Source organism: Canis lupus, chromosome 29 (assembly GCF_011100685.1).
Source record: "Canis lupus familiaris isolate Mischka breed German Shepherd chromosome 29, alternate assembly UU_Cfam_GSD_1.0, whole genome shotgun sequence".
Lineage (NCBI taxonomy): Eukaryota > Metazoa > Chordata > Mammalia > Carnivora > Canidae > Canis > Canis lupus.
This window is the reverse complement of record NC_049250.1, coordinates 36822686-36840068: the sequence shown is the minus strand read 5'-3', so window position 1 is coordinate 36840068 and position 17383 is coordinate 36822686. Positions and strand designations below refer to the sequence as shown.

Genomic DNA, 17383 nt, shown 5'->3' with positions numbered 1-17383 from the left:
TCTCCCTCAAGCAAGACAAAACTCTCGAGCAGATGGCTTTTAAACTTGAGCTGCAATACTTGCTCCTTCAAGCTCTCCAGCCTGCCAGCCCACCCTGCAGATTGGGACTCTTTGGTCTCCAAAATTACATGAGCCAATTCTTTAAAATAACTTCTTTCTATATAAAAATATATCCTATTGACTCTCTGGAGAACCCTGACGCATACCAAGGGTTGGATTCTTGACTTTTGACCCAGGTAAGAAAAAAGATTTAGAAGAATATGACTCGGTAACAGCTAAGCCTCCCTACCCCTCAACTAGATACAAGTTCCCTAGAAGAGGGGAAAATGGAAAGAACTGAGATTCATGTGTTATCTTCCCAAAGGTCATTTACCCCTGTCTTCCCTTCAAGGCCAAGTCTGTAGTGGAAGTGGTGTTTCGGTGGGAGGACCGTAAAGAAGTGTGAGATCGGACAACAGGGAGGCTCTGTGACTCATCCCCAGGTAGAAAGACTGGTTTTCCTCTAGGTTGGCATGATGGGAGCAGCAGATCTATGGGGGGATGGGCGTGGGGTGTCCGGGCAGGACCTGCGACAGCTTCACAAAACTGCCTACCTCTATAGAGACCGGTTTGGGAACAATACAGGGATCATCAGGCTCTGAGAGCAGTAGAGATGTGGCCCCGGGAGCTGAGAGACATGAAAAGTGCTAAGGGGCTGGGAATAAGGGAATGTGCAGAGGGAGATTCTGAACCGAACTCCTGACCAAAGATCACGCAGGAAGAAGACACCACTGCAGATACATCCCCGAGAGCTGAACACAGGGACAAACACGTGCCCCTCTTCTCCCGTGATTTTGCACCAGGAATACACAACCACCAGGAACAGAGGAGAATGACCCTCCATTGACTGCAACTGATTCCATTTCCACCACCCAGCAGAATAGGAGGCTCGAAATAGAAATTACGCTGACTTACAGGGAAAAAAAGAAAAGTGACACATCCCATCTCCTTCCCACCTGAGTTTCTGGTCTGATATACCTGGAAGTCAGGAAGCAGCACAGAATAGAAAGTAGAGGTAGGGATGGGTTCCGGAGTCATGGGTTCTAGCCCAGGCTGACACAGTCATAATTTTGAGAAATTGCTCTATCTTCCTTGAACTCGGTTTCCTCAAATGAAAGATGAAAGAGTTATAGACCCAGATTTCCCTGAAGAAGCTTGGTTTTTCCTCTTCCTTGATACACTGTCAGTGATCAAAAACTATAAGAGGAAACATCCTGCTCAGAAGGAAGTACTTCTGTCTAAAAATGACGCTAGACTTTGAATTTCCACAGTTTCCAGCCCATAGCCAGTGCTTGGTACGTATCTGTATGAGTGAGATGAAACAAATCTGAGTCCAGCGTTGGAACTATCCGAGGGGTCCCGTCCCATAGCGTGTCTCACTCTTCCGGTGGGAGAGCATGAACCAGTTCTAATAACAGGCAATGCGGCCAACGAAGTTCATTTTTCTGCTACACGCTAAAAAAAATATGAAAGAGTTTCCCCCTTGTGACCCTGTGAACCACAGCTGTTTTCGGAAATTGCAAAGAAAAAGAACAAGAGGAAACCTAAAAAGAGTCTTCCCTCCTTCCTTTGCTAGGGCAAGCGCTACTTAGAACTCTCTTGGAGATGAAGAGGGAAGGAAAACCAGGAGCAATCCATGCATTCAACCAAAAGGAATGATTCTGGAAGGGACACGAGAGAGGTGACCTTCCACGTTTCTGCCTATCCTCATTTGCCACGTTCTAAGGCCACTTCTCCAGCACCTACAATCATGTCCCGCAAGGCCTTGGCAATAGTCACAAGGCTCTTAAACACACACCGTAAGAATCATGGGTGATGTACCAAGATTCACTGAGAAAAACAATACAGGAAAGATGGTCTGGCCATCTCAGTGTCAGCACTGTCTTGACACTGCAGCTCTGCAGAAAAAGTCCTACGTTGGAAAAGCCTGGAAGTGTGGTGAACAGCTCTAGTCGTGCTCAGTGCAGAGCTAGACAGCCCAGGACTCCTCTGAGGAGCAAAGAGCTCTAGCAGACAAGATGTTCCAGCCCACGTAAAACAAACAGCAAACAGCCACCAGGAAGCCCACCCACACAGCCAGGCCCTCGAGAGCCCGCTGACGAGTCTGGTCTGCACACAGCTTCTGCGATGAGAGCTGCAGCTTCACCAACCCTCCCTCCCACCCAGCCACCCAGCACTTGTCCTGAAGGGATGAGAAACAATGGAAAAATTCAGAACGCAGTACCTCTGCATCTACTTGTTCAGCAAGTACATTGGCACCGGATACAACTTCGGGCCCAAGGACAAGTAGGTCGCCTTTTTAGGAGGCTCCCTGTGACCCACCTGAAGAATGTTCCAGAGTCTACCTTTGCACTGCACGGGGTCCTGGCTATCATGACCTCTCCGGCCTGAGCCACCTCTGTGTCCCCTCTCCTCCGGTAATTCCTTCCAGGATCCAAACTGTCCTCCTTTCATTCCGAGCTGCTACAGGAGGCCCTTTTCCCTTAAGCCAGACCCCATATATCCCATCCCCCCTTTCCTCGCTGTCCTCAGGCACAAGTCTCTAAGTCCCTTTCACTGCTGGGAAACCATTAGGAGAGCAGGGAGGTGGAGTCCCTAATGGGGATGGCATTTCTTTATCTTTTTTCTATTTTTATTTTATTTAAACTCAATTAACTAACATCTATTGTATTATTAACACATACTGTGTTATTAGTTTACATAATTAATGACCATATATTGTCGTATTAGTTTCAGAGGCAGAGCTCAGTGATGCATCAGCGGCATACAACACCCAGTGCTCATCACATCACGTGCCCTCATGATGACCACCACTTGGTTACCCCTCTCCACACCCCCCTCCCCTCCAGGGACCCTCTATTTGTTTCCTAGAGGTAGGAGTTTCTCATGGTGGGACGCCTGGGTGGCTCAGTGGTTGAGCGTCTGCCTTTGGCTCAGAGTGTGATCCCGGGGTCCTGGGATCGAGTCCTGCATCGGGCTCCCTGCAGGGAGCCTGCTTCTCCCTCTGCCTATGCCTCTGCACCACCCACCCCCTCTCTCTGTGTCTCTCATGAATAAATATTTATTTATTGATTGATTGATTGATTTATTGATTTATTTAATAAAATTTTTTTTAAAAAAGGAGTCTCTTATGGCTTTTCTTCCTCTCTGATATTGACCTATTTTATTTTTCCCTCCCTTCCCCTATGATCCTCCATTTTGTTTCTGAAATCCCACATACAGGTGAAATCATATAATTCTTTCTCTGATTGAGTTATTTCGCTCAGCATAATACCTTCCAGTTGGCGACGGCATTTCCTTAACTCCCTTTCCCAGATGATACCCAGAGATTCAAGCAGCTCCAATATTCTCCTGTTATTACTGAAGTCAAGGTCCTTTTGACCCTCATCTGTCTCTAGACTGTGCCCATCTCTTTTTTCAAAGGAAGTCCATTTTCCAAGCTCCTGTTGCCTGCCAACGACATGATTAGGAAAAAAGCAATTCCTGTCAACTGGAGTTCACATTTCTAAGGTGAACTCTTCAGAGAGGGAGAGTTTAATCTCCAAGGGCTCTCTAGAGAGCCCAAGATAGTTCGTTTCTACGCACATCGTCCAACTACTTCCAACTACTTGGTCACTAAATTGACAGCTTCGTCACAGCTATTTTTGTTCTTCCACAGTAACACCTCTTGAAATATCAGATTTCTATTAATTGAGGACACCAGTGCCCCTGCCACAGACACTAGCAATAGCCCTCACAGAAGAGTTAAGACACTGTGCCCAGAATGAAATGAATGGGACAGCTTCCCAGCCACCATAGTCTCCCCCCCACCCCCACCCTCCGGCCTGAACCCAGGAGGCAGCAATGAGCAAGGACTCTGTGCTTCGTGCAGTTCTGCAATTACAAGTACGACTAACCCAAGTTGAACAAAACACTGAAAAGTTTGCTTGGCCAATGCCTTCAGAAACAGCGTGAGGATTACCACTCTGCCAGACATCAGGGGAGTACATAAAGACTGATTTAGGGGCACCTCTGGGTGGCTCAGTGGATGAGCATCTGCCTTTGGCTCAGGTCATGATCCCGGGGTCCTGGGATCGAACCCTGCATCAGGCTCTGTGCTCAGCGGGGAGCCTGCTTCTCCCTCTGCCCCTCCCCTGACTTGTGGTCTCTCTCTCTCTCTCTCAAATAAATAAATAAAATATTTTCTTAAAAAGAGATTGATTTAACAGGACACTGTATAGAGTAATGGCTAAGAGCCAGACTGCCCAGGCTTACCTCACACTCTCTGTGTGATTTTGGGAAAATTACTAAATCTCTCCGTGTTCCTGCCTCCTCATGCAAAACGGGCTCACTCGTAGGTGTCTTTTGGTAAAGATTAAATAAGTTAATGATGGAACATACTTAAAACTGGCACATAAAAGTTAGCTAGTATTATTGCTCTGCATTATCAGAGTATTGATCATTCAATATCTTTCCAGATCAGAAAAATTTAAACCTACTCAGAAAGACTATTTTTTTAAAATGATGATTCAGATAAACATTATTTTCAAGGATCGCTGAAGCAGCCTCCTAATTGGTCTTTCTGTCTCCAGACTTGTCACCTTTTATCAATCCTCTTCGTTTTGGGGAGATCCATCTTTCTAAACCAGAAACCTAGTGTGGTCACTTCCATGTTGAAGACCCCTTGACGGCTCCACAGCGACCTGAGGGTAGAAACCCAGATGCCCCACTGGCTAACAAGCCTTTCATAAGTGGCTCTGTCTGTCTCTCTGGTCCCTCTCTCCAGCACCCTCCTGAACACAGTGATTTGGGCTGACTGCATGTCTTCCAAGATGCCCAATATGCCACTCTCTCTTACCCAAAGCTTCCCCATATGCCATTCTCTTCGGCTAGAAACTTCTCTCATCTCCATCCCCACTCATATCCACACCTCTTCCTGATAGTAGCTCAACATTCACTTAAAAGTCACTTTCAAGAGGTCCTGGCTGACCCCTTTCCACTAGGTCAGCTCAACCCCTAACTCCAAAACAGTTTCTATCTCCCTGTCATAATTAATCAAGTTACCACTTTTCTACTTCCTCGGCTAAACTATAAATCTCTCGTTCACCACCATGTCCTAAGTACCTCGCACAATATCTGGCACACAGTAAACACTAACACTTTGTTAGAAGAATGGTAAGTTCAGGGGTGCCTGGGGGGCTCAGGGGTTGAGCGTCTGCCTTCGGCCCAGGGTGTGATCCTGGAGACCCGGGATCAAGTCCCACATCGGGCTCCCTGCGTGGAGCCTGCTTCTCCTTCTGCCTGTATCTCTGCCTCTCTCTCTCTCTCTCTCTCTCTGTGTCTCTCATGAATAAATTAAATCTTTAAAAAACAAACAAACAAAAAGAATGGTAAGTTCAGTTGGTATGGCCAGACAGACTTTTAGACCCTTCAAAGTTCAATTTATTAGCCTCCTTCTCTTCCTAATCGCTAGGATTCTCTTCCTTGGAATTCCAAAGAACTTTCAGTGGGTTTTTGGGGTAACCTCTTTCCATATTTGAGTTTTGTTTTGTTTTGTTTTGTCTTTTTTTGTTTTTTGTTTTTTTTTGCTAAATCAGGGTTGATATAAAACTATTCAGGGGCACCTGGATATCTCAGTCGGTTGAGCCTCCAACTCTTGATTTTGGCTCAGGTCTTACTCTCAGAGTCATGGGATCGTCCCCAACGATGGGCTCTGCACTCAGCGCTGAGTCTGCTTGTCCCTCTCCCTCTGCTCCTCCTCTACTTGCACTTTCTCTCTCTCTCTCTCTCTCTCTCTCTCTAATATATACATACATACTTACATAAAATCTTTAAAAAATTATTCCTAAAAGGCTACGGGCCTGATTTAGAAGTTAAGAGGAAAAGTGGGTCTCACATGCTGGTTCTTTGCTGTTCTGGCCACAACACTGAGTGTCTGATACAGTGTATCACAGCCACCTCTCTGCTCTTCCCACCAAAATTAAAATATGTAATATCCATAACAATTTTATTAAATTTCCAGGGATTCATGTTACTAGTCAAGAAAACTTATGTCAAAGACTTTAAATAATAAACCAAGGACAGAGATGTCTGTCATGGGCTTTGAAATCTAGATTGCCTTCTTCACCCTAAAGAATACTTCTTCAAATAGAATGAGGGTAACAATTTTTCATACATTCATACTATGCTCTTTTCATTGGACTATGTTTCTCTGAATATACTCTATATTAAAGACAAAAATCCCTTTGAGCTTTTCCACATGTAGATTTCTAATTACTCTGAATCATTGTTTTTAATCTAAAGTTCATTAAAAACAGATTCCCAGAAAAACTTAAAAACAAAATTAAACCATTAAGCCCATTAGTGAATGAGTCAAGAATAACGTTCAGCTGATACCCATGCTCAGCTTTCTTCCTAATATAGTCTGAGTTCACTACTAAAAGCCCTTCCCATTCTATTTTTTTCCCCACTGAGAAACCTTTTTTTGTAAGATTTTTATTTATTCATTTATTTGAGAGAGGCAGAGAGAGAGAGAGAGAGAGAGCATAAGCAGAGGGAGAGAGAGAGAGAAGCAGACTCCCCACTGGGCAGGGAGCCCAACTGGGGGACTGATTCCAGCACCCTGAGATCATGACCCAAGACAAAGGCCGAAGCTCAACAGACTGAGCCACTGACGCGTCACAAGAAACTTTTTAAGAACAGAAATGAGAATATAACGTTCTATATAGTAGGAGCTTCTTTTAAAGCAGGGAAGCTTTGTTTATATATAAATACAGATCTACTAAATATACAGGGACAAAGAAAAATTCTTATTTTGAACATATTTTTTGTCTGTTAAAGAAATAATCCATATTTACATCTTAAAATTACATTTCATGGTTTTTAATTCATGGGAGTAGAGAACTATTTTAAAAGATAAATAACATTTCCAATGTTTAATTGAGAGTCCAAAGCCAGACTCATTATTTATTCTTTCCCCTACAAAAAGAGTCAATTCTCCTTTTTGATCTGAGAGGATCTGTTAGTAGCATCATCCTTTCCCTGGCCGGTCAGCCAGGACCTAAATTCTAAAAGTCAACCCTAATGTGTCATTGTATGCTTTTCTTACATCCAGTCAATATATCCCATTCCTATAGCAATCAATCAACTAAGTACTTACCGAATGTATTGTAGCAATTACTGGAAAGATGAGAAAACCATATTCTTGCCTCAAAGGATTGCATGATTTAGATTTAGAGACAAGGTTAATATGTTCATGAAACAATCAGCAAAAAATAATAGATGATATACAATTATATGGTATTGTGTCAAAGTATAAACTGCAATTATAGAAAATTTGAAGAAAGAAGATGATAATCAGGAAAGAAGGAAAGGTTAGTGAATACATCTTAATAATAATAATCATGATCACTATTTTGTGACAGGTATTTACATATTATTGCTAAACCTTGCAAAATGAGTTTTTACCTGGGCTCCATTTTGCAGCCAATGAAATTAAGGCTCAGTAAATAGCAATGACCACCCAGAGTCCTCACTGCTAGAAAGTGGAGGGATTTAAGCCCAAATTTGACCAGTGGCTGAGTTCTTTCTGCATTGCAACATCACTTTTGAATAGACCCTGATGGCTGGAAAAGTTTAGGAGGTAGAGGTGAGGGGCAAGACTATTCAGGCCAAGTGCACAGCATGAGATACGGGGAATCAGGGAACCATCCCTTCTCATGAGCCCACACTATGTCCTAGAGACTGTGCTGGGTCTGGGAATCGCTGAAAAGCAAAATAGTCATGACCTCTGCCTTCATGTAGTTTATACCAGGGAGGTGAGCATTAATCAAATCAACGCTGAACAACATAAAATTGTAGTTTATACGAATGCTTCGGAGAACAGATACACATTATAAGGAGAAAGTAAAATGAGAAATCTAACCTAGTAAGAAAGGTCAGGGAAATCATGTGTATATGATTATTTAAATATGGAAAATGATACAGAAGATCACAGCTTAGGTGGTCCAGATTGGTCATGTGGGGTGAGATTGGCGTGGATCCTGAGAGAGGGCAAGAAATCCAAGAAAATGGCTTTCTGTGATTAAAACAATGCACACAATAGAAGCATGGCAACCAAATGCTATTGGAAGTTAAGTCAAGGTGCTGAAATTTCAGGTATTTTTAGTTCTTTCTTAAGATTTCTGTATTATTTGAATTCTTTTTACAGTAAGTATATGCTATTTATATAATTGTTTATTATAGAACAAACTATCTTCCTTAAGAGACTGCTCTGGAAAAATTGCATTTCAAAAGGAAGCAATCACTATCAGACTATTTGTAATCTATACTCATTGCAAAAATCCTAAAACCTGGAGGTATCATAGAGAAAAAAATTCTAAATGCACCACCAAACTGACCGTTTTGAGAATAATGCAGTTGTAAAAGAAAGCTTGCATTTGGGTAGTGGTCCTGACCATAAGGAGAATTAGATGGATTCCTAAGATAAATGAGCTGGGGGGGGGAGGGGGAAGACACAATTGGTTGGTGTGCTGGGGGATGAAGAGAGAAGAAAACATCCAAGAAGTAAGTATCGTGTGTTTTTAAAAGATTGGGGTTAGCATTCTACTGCCTTGATTTCAACCATTTGGTGGATCCATTAGGGAAGAAAGAATACTGCATACTGTGAATAAATAATTCACCTAGGTTTCTCCGTAGACAATTTTTATTTTGAGCAGTGATCAATTTTACTTTACAACCAGCGATTGTATTATGGTGGATGGGAAGTGAGTTCAGTAAAAATTAAAAGAGAATTCACGTTCTTTACTGGGAGGAAGAGAGGACAACCAAAAAAGAATTCTCTAGATAAGGTTAAAAATATAAGATGATCTGAAAGAGCTTGAAAGCAAAAGCCTTTAACACAAATGATTAAAGGAAACAGTAAAACCCTGTGAGTGCTCTGAAGAACAATGGAGAAAATCAGGCAAATGCACAGTGACGGGATGGAAGGCGGCCGGGAACTAAGTCCAAAAGTAGGAGATGAATCCCCAATATAAAGGTAGGATGGAGGGTGGGGAAATGTGCAAAGAATGGAAATAATGTCCACAGAGAAAAAGAATAACATGTCTACATTGTGGCGACTCCCACACTGTAAAAATCCTACATAATGATTATAAAAAGGGAAGAGATTAAAGCAGCAATTAAGGCAATTACCTCTATACTGTACATCCAAATATATTCTGCTGGAGAGAATGAACCACCTTCTCATCAAAAAGAAAATACCTGAAAGTGATTTTTAAGACTGGCTATGGAATATTTTGACTTCTGGTAGACAAAATAAATAGCTGAAAATCTGAAAATTTACTGAAGTGGCCTGACCATGAGGTTGACTTTGGTTTTTAGGTAGCCATGAGATTCCTGGGCCCTTACACACCATCCCTGTGTAACCCTGGGTGAGTCGCTGAACGTTCTGTATCAGACTGCCTAACTGTACGCTGTGAAGAGGAATGATACCCTTTTATTTGGTTTTTGTGAAGATTAAATAAGACGATGCAAGTAAGTGCCTGGCACGTGCTCAGTCAATAAATGTACTTTTCTATTCAATTAAAAATTAAACACTTTCTCAATATAATTTTAGAAATTATATATGAACTGCCTTGACACAAACTGGGCCTCTCTACCATCGGAGAAAATTGAGACCAACTCTTTTTTCTCAGAAACCGCCAACTAATCCATTTCCCACATCATCTGGAAAAAAAAAAAATCTCCTTAAAACTTTATAAATCCCCCCAAACTATGCTAATCTTCTTAATTATAAAGTAGATTTGTTGAGTCCTCACTTTTCATCCAGGAAAGAATCCTCAGCTCAATCAACACTGCAGACTGTAGAATGGCCTGATTTAAGAGGAAGCAGCGGTGGTGTCAAGCAAAAGGCTTCACGGAAAAGTAAAGAATTTTAAAAGGAACTCTCAGGAAACAGCCTGTCTTTTTTCTCTCCATAGGAGCTAGAGATGCTCAAAGAAAGTAAATGTGTTTCAGAGATGACTGTGGTGAAAGGCACATCTGAAAAATAGCTGAATAATAAGTAAATTTGATGGCCGCAGGTTTAGTGCTAATGGCCAAATGGAATCAATAACTGGAGACGTGGTAATGGATTAGGGTGAGGTCTAGAAAGACTGTTAAGACTTCTGTTGTCAGACTCTAAAAATGTGGCAAAAGTGCACCCTGTATAGAATAGGATCACATAGGGATGCCTGGGTGGCTCAGTGGTTGAGCATCTGCCCTCAGCTCAGGGCATGACCCTGGGGTCCTGGGATCAAGTCCCTCATCCGGCTCCCTGCGTGGAGCCTGCTTCTCCCTCTGCCTGTGTCTCTGCCTCTCTCTGTCTCTCATGAATAAATAAATAAAATCTTTAAAAAATATGATCAAATAGTGTTTCTTTTAGCCATCTTTGGTGCTAATCTTTAAATTCTTAAGAAATAAGGATAACACAGTGAGAACTGCCCCAAGTATCCAAACTAGGTGGGAGTAACTATGGAGCAAGACTAAGGGAATAAAGAACAGGTGTCACTCACTGAGCCCGTCTAAATTTGGGCAGTTCCCTGAAGATACAGAGGGTTGGCAGGACCACAAGGAGCAAAGACACCGCACTGCAGGCATGATTGTAGGAGTTAGAGTAAGGGAACAGAGGAACACAGGGACGTGACACAATCAGATGGGCAGGAAGGGAGCAGGTGTAGGGAACCAGAACCCTGGACAGCTCATGTAACCAGGATCTCCAGCTTCCATCTTTTCCATTAGAGAGAACTCCAGATTGTCCCGAATGACCTCACACTCAATAGAAACTCTCTGGAGTTCAAGCCCCACCAAGCCTCTTGGCCCATTAGGGAAGTGAATTATAATCCTCTATGAGTGGGTAAAGGGAAGTCTTTGAGGTCAAGTCAGCAGGTGACCTACAGGTCTTGGCCTGCCCAGCTTCTAGCATCCTGAAATTCTGAAAATAGCATCCCGGTTCTCATTCACATTCTATTTTCCTGAAAACAGTGACTTTCCAGAGATGTGAATGAAACCCAAGCCAGGCTAACGTAAGTCAAGATCAGAATTCTGCTGGGATATTGGGAAAGGAAAGCAACCTCTGGGAGCTCACCAAGCTGGTAGCGATACGAACCCAGGGCTTCTAGTAACCATCCTGACATCCAGCAAGAGGATCTACTCAAGAAAACAGAACTCCTGCCTCTCTCTGGAAAACAGCATACACCTCCTGGCCTTTCTCTGGTTATGCCAAGGAGGTTACTTAATGCCTGGACAGCGGTCAACTCACAGCTCAGTGCCTACAGCTAAGTCTTTAAAAATTTTTTTTAAAACTTAAATGCAAGTTAGCTAACATATAGTGTATTATTAGGGGTAGAATTTAGTGATGCGTCAGCTGCACATAACACCCAGTGCTCATTCCATCAAGTGGCCTCCTTCATGCCCGTCACCCAGGTACCCCGTCCTCCACCCACCCCCCCCCTCCAGCAACCCTCAGTTTGTTTCCTAGAGTTAAGAGTCTCTTATGGTTTGACCCCCTCTCTGCTTTTATCTTATTTTATTTTTCCTTCTCTTCCCCTTTGGTCATCTGTTTTGTTTCTTAAATTTCACAGATGAATGAAATCATGTGGTATTTGTCTTTCTCTGATTCCTTTTGCTTAGCATAAAACTCTAGTTCTAGTTCTACACACACACACACACACACACACAATCTCTTCTTTATCCATTCATTCCCTGATGGACATCTGGCTCTTTCCATAGTTTGGCTATTGTGGACACTGCTGCTATAAACATTGGGGCGCAGGGCCTCTTCAAATTACTATGTTTGCATCCTTTGCATAAATACCTAGTAGTGCAATTCCTGGGTCATAGGGTAGATCCATTTTTAACTTCCTGGGGGAACCTCCATACTATATTCCAGAGCGGCTGCACCAGTTTACATTCCCACCAGCAGTGTGAGAGGGGGCTCCTTTCTCCACATCCTCACTAACATCTGCTGCTTCCGGCGTGGTTAATTTTAGCCATTGTGACCTGTGTGAGGTGGTGGTAGCTCATTGTGCTACAGCCAAGTCTTGCTCACAGAGCTGAAAGAAATGCTCCATCTGTGTTGGCTGCTCATTTGCTCTTGGCCAATTTGGGCCTTGCTGGAATACTTGGAGCCCTCTGCAGCCACAGCTCCTTTGCCCATTCTATACTGCTCAACCTCAACTCTGGACACCTGCTCCGTCCACCCCATCTTACCCCATTATACTCTGGAGTTTGATTTTCCCTTCCCTCACTTGACATCTTGAGATACAGCCACACCACCTTTTACTCTCTTCTAAGTTCTTCACTGTGCACCTCTCGGGCCTGGCATACTTGCTCAGCACCTGAGACTGCGACCTCCTTGTTCTCCAGGCACTTAGGTCTTGGTTTTGCTTTCTGAGTCTCCAGTTCCAGGTGAAGATGGGATTGGTTGTGTTAAGAGGAAGATCTCTCTTGCCCACTACAAAGAACTTTCCAGTCACTACGTGGTGCAAGCTACGCCACATATGCTTTGGCCAACCCTCCCTGGGGTACTGATACGGCCTTCTTTTCCTACTGCCCACAAAATGTGTCTACTTACACATTTTGTGATGAATAATTCAAGGGAGAAAGTGGCTGCATCAACCAACTCATCAGGCTTTAGCATTTCACTGTCATGCACAAATACAGGATGAACCACCTTCTGTTTCAGAAGGAACCAAATCCTGCCATCTGGAATAAACCCTCTGCTATCATTACTCTCCAATTATTATGGGATTTTATCTCATCATTGGTGCATAAAACTGTCCTCAAATATTAGAAAGACTTGTCATAAAATATTTGTCTTCTGCATGCCCCTAAGGAACAGAACTAAGAAAAATAAGTGGAAGTCGAGAGAGAAATTTTCAGCCTACGAAAGAGATTTTTGAGCTTTTAGAGCTAGCTCAAGATGGACTATGCTCTTTCAGTAGGTGGTGATATTTCTGTCACTTTGGTGTGCTTCAGTAATTTAACAAGTATTGGGTGAAATCCCAGTAATCGGCACTGAAAAAAAAATTATTTTAGCCTGGAATGAGGAATACTCGACCTGAAGACGACAGTTGCCCATCTCTAGTCAAACCCTCCCCCCACCCCCATCTGCAGGCCCTGGGAAGCTTTTCTGTGCGTTCACTCTGTGACCTAAGAGCAAAACTCCCATCTGCTCTACCATTTGGTCTATCTTAACAATCTGGAGCTCCAAAGTGCAGGATACTGAAAGAATCCTTTTTGGTCTCTAGGGGATCTTTCCCCCGCCTGTGCTATGGTTAACACCACGGGGAATTATGTTAATTTATTCCTGTGTTCCTCTAACTGACTATAAAATGTAGACAAGCTGGCTTTCTGATGAGTAAGAGCACTTTTGACGAACCATGGAAGTTTCCTCTTGACCTACTAATCTCCCTCTTTATCTGTTCCTGCTCTCTAACTGATGGGATGCTTTGAATTTTTAAGCTATCCAAGCTGTAGATTTTAGTCTGTGCTGAACTTTGCCCAACTTATATGCTAAGCGCTTTGTGTATTCTTTTTTAGACAGTTATGTATACCAAATTTGAGAAAAATGTGTGTCCGAAACCCTTTAATGAAGCTGGAAAAGACGTAACAAGGCTAATTCAAAGGACTGAGAAATTAACAATTCTTTCTTTCTTTCTTTTTTCTTTTTAAGAAGAAGAAAAAAAGATTAGGCATATTTGACCCAGAGATTAGACAGTTAAAATGAGGCTTGACAAAAGTCTATGAAATCATGAAAGGCTTAGTAGGGTGGATATGGCATTTTTCAGAATGTTCTGTAATATTAGATTGCATGCATTTCCCTTAGAGTTTGAGAAAGTTACAAATTTCAATGATAGTTTGCCCTCTTGACAAAAAACTTACATTTTGGACTTCTTTTTCTTTGCTATGCTATATATCCCCAGTATCACCCACAGAAATACACTGGCTTTTTGTTCCACACTCAATCAATTATACCCTTCAAGAAAAAAAAAAAAAAAAAAACAACTCATGAGAATTTTCTAAATGTCCAAACGTGGTGGAAAAGTTCTGCCAATTTTAAAATTAATGTTTGGATAAAGGTGATGGGAATTTAGATTTCTGATGCCTTCAGATTTCTCCTACTTTCATTTAGGGTGTTGTCATTTCTAGTCCCTGCTCTGAGTGAAATATTCAGGCTGTGTATATTAGGCCTGAATATAATTTCTGGCAAAATGTTCTAATTAAACAACTAGGATGATTCGTGGAATTCTCATTAGAACAAGATTATACCGCATCTTGAGCTTAAGCTTGCACCTGTACAAGCTGGCAAGGTGACCACAAGTCCCTGGATACCCTGCTGAACACGGAGGGACGTGTGGTGGATGGTTTCATTTTGAAATACACTAAAAAAAAATTCCCTATGATTCAGACCTATAGATACTTCCAATCTTGGTAATATCCATGTATAGAAATCTCTGCAGTATCTCAAAAGTGTAAGCTCTTATGAAGTTGCACGTCTTTGGATCTGTTCTCATTTCTGTTGGTTATAGTTGCACCCAGGAGAGGAAATCTGACTGAAAAGGTCCAAGTGGCTCCAGGGCACACTAAAAGCCGCCTGCGATGGGATCCTCTAAACATAATTTCTTAAAAGCATATATTGATTTTTTAAAATAAAGGAGCAAAGAAATGACTGAATGAAAGGAAAGGAAGAAAAACCAGGAGAGTTGGATTTGGAAATTAAAACTGCTACCTAAAAGCATGTAGAGAGGGCAATATATTTATTTTTTACTTATTAAAACTTCATTTTTATCAATGCACAGCTCTATGTTTATAGTTTGTCTATTTAAAAGCTACTTACAAAAACATGGTCTGAAAATCTATAGGTTTACCTGATGGGTTTTTTTTTTAATGTCATTTTTATAAGGAATAATTTACTTAATTTTGGTATTTAAAATACCTTATGTGGTACTACAGGAACAGCTATAATTACATTTCTAAATAATATTTGCTTTCCATGATTGATCATAATATTTCAAGAACATTCTTCATGAGAAAAAAAGGGAGACTTTAGCTAGCAAGATAGGTTCTCAATATTTTCCTTCTTTCTTTCCAAATATTTGCAGAGTGGATATGTCACTTTTCAAACATGGCAAATATAATATTTATAGCAAAACGATGGATTTCCATAGATGGCAGGAATGAGCTAATATGATCTTAGAATACGCTTTTGCATGGGATGGAATCTTACTCAAATCAGCTCAAGAAAATGCAGTGCATTAAGTAGACAGTGACTTAATGGACCTCCAAGAGGAAGTTAAACCACTAGACGGGAGGGGGGCAGGAACCAGGCATCCCTCGGGGCCTCAGCAGCACACACTCATGGTATCTGAATCTCATGGTTCACCATAAATATGAGACCATGAGTCTGCGTGACACGATCCAGCCCATCCTCAGGCCAGATGTATCCTTGAGCAAATCTGACTAGTTGGCAATATGAGAACATATTTTCTTAGAAATTATGTGGAAGGGGAAAGAATATATGGCATATATAATATAATCACTAAACTAATTAAAACTTGGATCACACGAAGACAAAAGTTATCATTTGCTTGAAGTGTAGCTCCGAAATTTGTGTCAATGTTCGAATTAATCTCCTTAAAAAATCAAAGCCTGACACTGACATTCTTTTTTAAAAGAAAAAAAAAAAGGAATTTCACTAATACAATTCAGAAGTCTCTAATATATTTCAGCTCCAAATTAGTTTGAGCACCATTATCATAAAACAGTTACCAGAAAACACTTAAAGTGCTTTTACGAATGCGTATGTGAGAGTAACTGGTTGAAATAATTACTCCTTTGGACTTACTGTATAAATCACTGCCTATACTTCTTTAGCACTTAATATAATCTTAATGCGTGCCAAGTAATTTCAACTAATAAATGTATAAATAAAATACCAAATCAGGCCAGTAAGGTCTACCGAACACTTTACTTTTCACTAATAGGAGTAAATGTGCTTCGAAAAATCTCTGTGAGGCCTAATTTTGCAACTGTGATTCTCAATAATTGTTCCAGTCCCGGATATTGTTAAAACTCTAATAATAACTGTAATGAGGAAGAAATAATCAGCATACATAATGGAGTATTAGCATCTCAACTTCCAACAATCTGAGCCACAAGTGGAGCCTCTGCTCGTTTTTTCACTTAGGTTATCATTTCTCAGACCGGCTCACACGGCTTCCTTTCTTCCTTTCTTCCTTTCTTCCATGCATAAACATCATTCCTAGCAGTCATTTAAGACTTCAGCTAACATCTGTGGTCTTTCTCCACCTTTACCCCCTTAGCTCTGTCCATCAGTGGAGCCACAGTGACCTATAAGGACGTTTCTCCCTGGCTTAAGTGCTTGAACAGCATTTCCCGGCCTGCAGTTTAAATCTGAAGCACTCTCACATCTCAAGAGTGCCAATTCCTTCCTGTCTGGCCCAATTCTTCCCTTCCCAGATTTTTCTCCTCCTGCTCTCAGCCTTACAACTGACACTTTGGTAACATGAAAATACTTGTCCCTCCCAACCAGCTTGACCATCCGGGCCTTTACTTATGCTTTTTCCTCCACTGGAATATATGTCCCCCCATCCCTTTTTTTACCTACCTAGTTTCTGCTCTCCCATAAAGACTCAGCTCCAGACTCCCTAATGCTAAGAACAGTCCTGGAGGCTGCCAAACTAGGCTAAAAATTTCCTTGTCCCACTGTGTGATCCCAAGGTGCGTGAACATACCTCAGTCACAGTATCTATGATATTTTCTTTTTTTTTAAGATTTTATTTATTTTATTGATTGATTGATGAGAGACCCAGAGAGAGAAAGAGAGAGAGGCAGATACATGGTCAGAAGGAGAAGCAGGCTCCTCACAGGGAGCCGGATGCGGGACTCGATCCCAGGACCCCAGGGTCATGCCCTGAGCCAAAGGCACCCCACAGGGAGCTTACTTCTCCCTCTGCCTGGGTCTCTGCATCTCTCTCTCTCTGGGTCTCTCATAAATAAATAAATAAATAAATAAGTAAATAAATAAATAAAATCGTCAAAATAAAAAAAGAAATGATCAGTTAGTGGGGTCTACGTCCCGTAAATTATAAGCTGGTTCCCTGTCACACCACCCATACATAGCTAGGAGGGACTCAGATCTGTTGAAGGGAATGGAGCTTCTGACACAGTTATCAGCTAACACCTTTTCTGACAACAAAACACTTAAGCCATTTCATAGGGAATTTGAAATTCCAACAGAAGTCAAGAAATTTACAGATTGATTATTTAACAAATTTGCAGCTGCTTGGGGAAAGCGAATTTA

The 17383-nt window shown here is 41.7% G+C and overlaps 1 protein-coding gene across 1 annotated transcript in view; it reads right to left on the bottom strand.

Annotated features, from left to right (window-relative positions):
* Positions 1-17383, bottom strand: part of NECAB1 (N-terminal EF-hand calcium binding protein 1) — a 185605-nt gene that overhangs the window by 133559 nt on the left and 34663 nt on the right. The gene's annotated exons all lie outside the window — the stretch shown is intronic.